Below are 7000 nucleotides of genomic sequence, written 5' to 3'. Positions count from 1 at the left end.
TTTTGGAATCACTTGATTATGAATCACTTGATGCTTGCGTACCATGCCTCATGGGCAAGATGACTAAGACTCCGTTCTCCGGAACAATGGAGCAAGCAACAGACTTGTTTGGAAATAGTACATACTGATGTGTGCGGTCCAATGAGTGTTGATGCTCGCGATGGGTATCGTTTATTTTCTCACCTTCACAGATGATTTGGGTAGATATGAGTATATCTACTTGATGAAACATAAGTCCGAAACATTTGAAAAGTTCAAAGAATTTCAGAGTGAAGTGGAAAATCATCGTAACAAGAAAATAAAGTTTCTACGATCTGATCGCAGAGGCAAATATTTGAGTTACAAGTTTGGTCTTCATTTGAAACAATGTGGAATAGTTTCAAAACTCACGCCACCTGGAACACCACAGCGTAATGGTGTGTCGAATGTCATAACCGTAATTTATTAGATATGGTGCAATCTATGATGTCTCTTACCGAATTACCACTATCATTTTATGGTTATGCATTAGAGACAACTGCATTCATGTTAAATAGGGCACCACCAAAAAATCCATTGAGACGACACAGTATGAACTGTGGTTTAGCAAGAAACCCAAGCTGTTGTTTCTTTAAGTTTCGGGTTGCGATGCTTATGTGAAAAAGTTTTCATCCTGATAAGCACAAACCCAAATCGAAGAGTTTCATCTTCATAGGATACCCAAAAGAAACTGTTGGGTACACCTTCTATCACTGATCCGAAGGCAAGTTCTTTTCTAGAGAAGGAGTTTCTCTCAAAAGAAGTGAGTGGGAGGAAAGTAGAACTTGATGAGGTAATTGTACCTTCTCCCGAATTGGAAAGTAGTTCATCACAGAAATCAGTTCCAGTGATGCCTACACCAATTAGTGAGGAAGTTAATGATGATGATCATGAAACTTCAGATCAAGTTACTACTGAACCTCGTAGGTCAACCAGAGTACGTTCCGCTCCAGAGTGGTACGGTAATCCTGTTCTGCAAGTCATGCTACTAGACCATGATGAACCTATGAACTATGAGGAGGCGATGATGAGCCCAGATTCTGTGAAATGGCTTAGGGCCATGAAATCTGAGATGGGATCCATGTATGAGGACAAAGTATGGACTTTGAATGACTTGCCTGATGATCAGTGAGCCATTCAGAATAAATGGATCTTCAAGAGGAAGACGGACGCCAATAGTAGTGTTACTATCTACAAAGCTCGAATTGTCGCAAAAGGATTTCGACAAGTTCAAGGTGTTAACTACGATGAGATTTTCTCACTCGTATCGATGCTTAAAAGTCTGTCCGAATCATGTTAGCAGTTGCCGCATTTTATGAAATCTGGCAAATGGATATGAAAACTACATTCCTTAATGGATTTATTAAAGAAGAGTTGTATATGATGCAACCAGAAGGTTTTGTCAATCCTAAAGGTGCTAACAAAGTGTGCAAGCTCCAGCGGTCCATCTATGGACTGGTGCAGGCATCTCGGAGTTGGAATATACACTTTGATGAGTTGATCAAAGCATATAGTTTTATACAGCATTGCGTGAAGCCTGTATTTACAAGAAAGTGAGTGAGAGCACTACAACATTTCTGATAAGCATATGTGACTGACATATTGTTGATCGGAAATAATGTAGAATTTTCTTGAAAGCATAAAGGAGTGTTTAACAGGAGTTTTTCAAAGAAAGACCTCGGTGAAGCTGCTTACATATTGAGCATCAAGATCTATAGAGATAGATCAAGATGCTTGATAATTTTTTCAATGAGTACATACCTTGAAAAGTTTTTGAAGTAGTTCAAAATGAAACAGTCAAAGAAGGAGTTCTTGCCTGTGTTGCAAGGTGTGAAGTTGAGTAAAGACTCAAAACTTGCCATGGCAGAAAATAGAAAGATAATGAAAAGTCATTCCCTATGCCTCAGTCATAAGTTCTATAAAGTATGCTATGCTGTGTACTAGACCTATTTTGTACCTCACCATGAGTTTGGGAAGAGGGTACAATAGTGATCCAGGATCACTGAACAGTGGTCAAAATTATCCTTAGTGGAATAAGGAAATGTTTCTCGGTTATGGAGGTGACAAAGAGTTCGTCGTAGAGAGTTGCGCCAATGCAAGCTTTGCCATCGATATGGATTACTCTAAGTCTCAATATAGATACATATTAAAAGAGGAGCGATTAGAGCATTGTAGACATAGAAAATTTGCAAAATACAAACGACTATGAATGTGGCAGACCCGTTGACTAAACTTCTCTCACAAGCAAAACATGATCACTCTTTGGGTGTTAATCACATAGCAACGTGAACTAGATTATTGACTCTAGTAAACCCTTTACGTATTAGTCACATGGAGGTGTGAACTAATCGCATAAAGATGTGAACTATTGGTGTGAATTCACATGACGATATGAACTAGATTATTGACTCTAGTGCAAGTGGGAGACTGAAGGAAATATGCCCTAGAGGCAATAATAAAGTTGTTATTTCTATTTCCTTATATCATGATAAATGTTTATTATTCATGCTAGAATTGTATTAACCGGAAACTTACTACATGTGTGAATACATAGACAAACACGGTGTCCCTAGTATGCCTCTACTTGACTAGCATGTTAATCAAAGATGGTCAAGTTTCCTAGCCATAGACATGTGTTGTCATTTGATGAACGGGATCACATCATTAGAGAATGATGTGATGGACAAGACCCATCTGTTAGCATAGCACTATGATCATTTAGTTTATTGATATTGCTTTCTTCATAAATTATACATGTTCCTATGACTATGAGATTATGCAACTCCAGAATATCAGAGAAACACTTAGTGTCCTATCAAATGTCACAGCGTATCTGGGTGATTATAAAGATGCTCCACATGTGTCTCTGATGATGTTTGTTGAGTTGTCATAGGTCGAGAATAGGATTTGTCACTCTGTGTTTCGGAGAGGTATCTCTGGGCCCTCTCGGCAATGCTCATCAGTATAAGCCTTGTAAGCAAAGTGATTAATGAGTTAGTTAGGGGATGATGCATTACGTAACGACTAAAGAGACTTGCCTGTAACGAGATTGAACTAGGTATGATGATACCAACGATCGAATCTCGGGCAAGTAACATACAGATGACAAAGGGAACAACATATGTTGTTATGCGGTTTGACTGATAAAGATCTTTGTAGAATATGTAGGAACCAATATGGGCATCCAGGTTCCGCTATTGGTTATTGACCGAAGATGTGTCTCGGTCATGTATACATAGTTCTCGAACCCGTTGGGTCCGCACGATTAACGTTCGATGACGATTTGTATTATGAGTTATGTGATTTGATGTACCAAAGGTTGTTCGGAGTCTCGGATGAGATCACAGACATGACGAGGAGTCTCAAAATGGTCGAGACATAAATATTGATATATTGTACCATGTTATTCGGACACCAGAAGTGTTCCAGATAGTTTCGGATAAAACCAGAGTGCTGGAAGCGTTACTCGAACCCCAGGGGGAAGTAATGGGCTTTAGTGGGCCTTAGGGGAGAGAGAGGGCAGTAGCCAGGAGGTGGTGGGCACCCCCCCAAGGGGAGTCCGAATAGGACTATGGGAGGGGTGTGTGACCCCTCTTTCCCTCTCCCTCTTTCTATCCTTCCTTCTTCTCCTACTTAGACTAGGATAGGGGGAGCCGATTCCTACTTGGAGTAGGACTGCCCCCCTTGGGCGCGCCCCCTAGGGCCGGCTGGCCTCCTCCTCCCCTCCTTTATATATGGGGAGGGGGGCACCCCATAGACACACAAGTTGATCTTTAGCCATGTGTGATGCCCCCTCCACGGTTTACACCCCGATCATATTGTCGTAGTGCTTAGGCGAAGCCCTGCATCAGTAACTTCATCGTTACCATCACTATGCCGCCGTGCTGACGGAACTCTCCCTCGGCCTCAACTGGATCAAGAGTTTGAGGGATGTCACCGAGCTGAACGTGTGTAGGATCTCGGAGGTGCCATGCGTTCGATACTTGGATCGCGAAGACATTCGACTACATCAACCGCGTTACTAAATGCTTCCGCTTTTGGTCTACAAGGGTACGTAGACACACTCTCCCCCTCTCATTGCTATGCATCTTCTAGATAGATCTTGTGTGATCGTAGGAAATTTTTTGAAATATTGTGTTCCCAACATTTTTATGGGCCAGAAGGAATGCAACGGGCCCTGGCCGCGCCTGGGGGGTGCCCCGAGGGAGGCACAACCCACCAGGGCACGCCAGGAGGCCCAGGCACGCCCTGGTGGGTTGTGCCCACCTCGGGTGCCCCCCGGACAGCCTCTTTGCTCTATAAATACCCCAATATTCCATAAACCCTAGGAGAGTCGATGAAATATTCATCCAGCCACCGCAGAGTCTAGAACCACCAGATCCAATCTAGACGCCATCTTAGATGGGGTTCATCACCTCCATTAGTGCCTCTCCGATGATGCGTGAGTAGTTCTTTGTAGACCTTAGGGCCCATTGTTAGTAGCTAGAAGGCTTCCTCTCTCTCTCTCTCTCTTGATTCTCAATACAACGGTCTCTTGGAGATCCATATGATTTAACTCTTTTTGCGGTGTGTTTGTTGGGATGGATGAACTTTGAGTTTATGATCAGATCTATGTTTTTATATCCATGAAAGTATTGGAGTTTCTTTGTTCTCTTTTATGCATGATCTCTTATAGCCTCATATTTCTTCTCTGATATTTGGGTTTTGTTTGCCAACTTGATCTATTTATCTTGCAATGGGAAGAGGTGCTTTGTAGTGGGTTCGATCTTACGGTGCTTGATCCCAGTGACAGAAAGGGAACCGACACGTATGTATCATTGCTACTAAGGATAAAACGATGGGGTCTATCCCTACATAGATAGATCTTGTCTACATCATGTCATCGTTCATATTGCATTACTCCGTTTCTCCATGAACTGAATACACTAGATGCATGCTGGATAGCGGTTGATGTGTGGACTAATAGTAGTACATGCAGGCAGGAGACGGTCTACTAATCTTGGACATGATGCCTATGTAATGATCATTGCCTGGATATCGTCATGAGTATTTGAAGTTCTATCAATTGCCCAACAGTAATTTGTTCACCCACCGCTTTGCTATTTTTCTCAAGAGAAGCCACTAGTGAAATGTACGGCCCCCGGGTCTCTTTCTAATATTATTTGCCTTTGCGATCTACTTGTATTTGCATTTACTTTTAGATCTATTAATCTAAAAACCCAAAAATACGTTGCTGCACTTTATTTTATTTGCGATCTATTTATCCAGTCTATTACAACTTTTCCTGTCACGCACCAATTTCTAGCACCGTTACCCGAAAGGGATTGACAACCACTTTAACACATTGGCTTGAGAGGACTTGTTATATGTGTGCAGGGGCTATTTACACTGTGTTGCTTGGTTCTCCTACTAGTTCGATAACCTTGGTTTCATATTTGAGGGAAATGCCTACCGCCCCTGTACTGCATCATTCCTTCCTCTTTGGGGAAATACCTACCGCCTCCAATGTAGCTTCAAGCGACATCAACGATATGCGAGAGTGTTTCGTCGCCAACTTCCAGGGCACTCGCGACCGCTCGCCAGCTGCAGGTGACCTGCGGCGCATCAAGCAGCAATCGGGAGAGACCTTCCAGAAGTACATCCAGTGCTTCAACAGCGTTCGCCCCAAAATCCCCAAGGTGTCATATGACGCCATCATCTCGGCGTTCACTCATGGTGTCTGCAACATCAAGATGAAGGAGGAGCTCGCCATACACGAGGACCTGTGCACGGCTCTGGGGATGATCAACATGGCAACCAAGTGTGCGAGAGCTAAGGAGGGACATCTCTCCCTCCTCGACTTCCCGGAGGCTGGCCCAGAAGACAAGAAAACCAAGGCCAAGGACGTGAAGCGCAAGCGGACGGCCATGCTCGCGGCCGAACCAGAGATGAAGCATGGCTACAACCACCCAGAGTCATCCAAGGGTAGTCGTCCATTCTGTGTCTTCCACAACATGCACAGCCACAACACCAACGACTTCTCGGAGCTCAGGGCCATCCGTGACAGGCGCTTCGGTCGTCACCCTGAGCGCAGCAACCGAGGCTACGATCGTGGAGGTGGCCGAGGCAGAGGATGCTAGGACGGCGCGACCCCTGCCAGGAGTGCCGCGATCAGCCTCGTGAGGACCGACGGCAGGGCCAGCCTTGTGAGGGTGCCTAGCACGATCAGCCTCGCGAGGACCATCCTCAAGGCAATGCTAGCCTTCCTCCTGGCCAGGGTCCTCCTTCATTAGCCCCGAAGGAAAGGCAATCTCCACTTCAACGGCCCGGTACGGCCCACCTTCAGCATCAACAAGTCAAGACCCTCGCGAGGGGCCAAGCCTCATGAGGAGGACGACACCAAGACCTCAGGAGATGTAAGAGATAAATGGCGCCGTCCGTGCGGAGCGCCAAATTTTCCATTCCCGTGCAACAAGGCCAAGACCACCAGGACGGTAGGACGAAGGTCATCGCGAGCCCACCATGGCGTCACGACCAGAGGCTTTTGCAGGCAAAGACGACTTTTGTCAAGATCACATGTACTAGTTGTTTCCCTTCGAATTTGGCTGTTGTGGGATCCCTTCCCGCCTTCATTTGGGGAGAGGACCGAGGCCACTATAAATAGGACCGAGCCACCACCATAGAGGCGGGGAACCCCATCGGTGCTATTCCACCCACACTAGCTCGCTTGAGAACAAGAACACACCTCCTGAGGTTGTTCATCCAATGTACTAGTTCGTCCTCAGCCCCGAGAGGCCAATCCACCACAAAGCAGGTGTAGGGTTTTACACTGCAAGGTGGCCCAAACCTGGGTAAATTGCTGCATCCCATTTCCTTCCCGTTCATCGAGCTAGGCTGTGAGATTGGCGAGTAGGCAGACTGGGGAGGTTGAGTTCTTCGCATGCACCCCAGAGTTTGAACCTCTCAAGGGTCTGCGGAGCCCGAAATCCGACATTTGGCGCGC

The sequence above is a fragment of the Triticum dicoccoides genome, chromosome 3A (assembly GCF_002162155.2).
Source record: "Triticum dicoccoides isolate Atlit2015 ecotype Zavitan chromosome 3A, WEW_v2.0, whole genome shotgun sequence".
NCBI classification, from domain to species: Eukaryota; Viridiplantae; Streptophyta; class Magnoliopsida; order Poales; family Poaceae; genus Triticum; species Triticum dicoccoides.
This window is presented reverse-complemented; position numbering follows the sequence as displayed.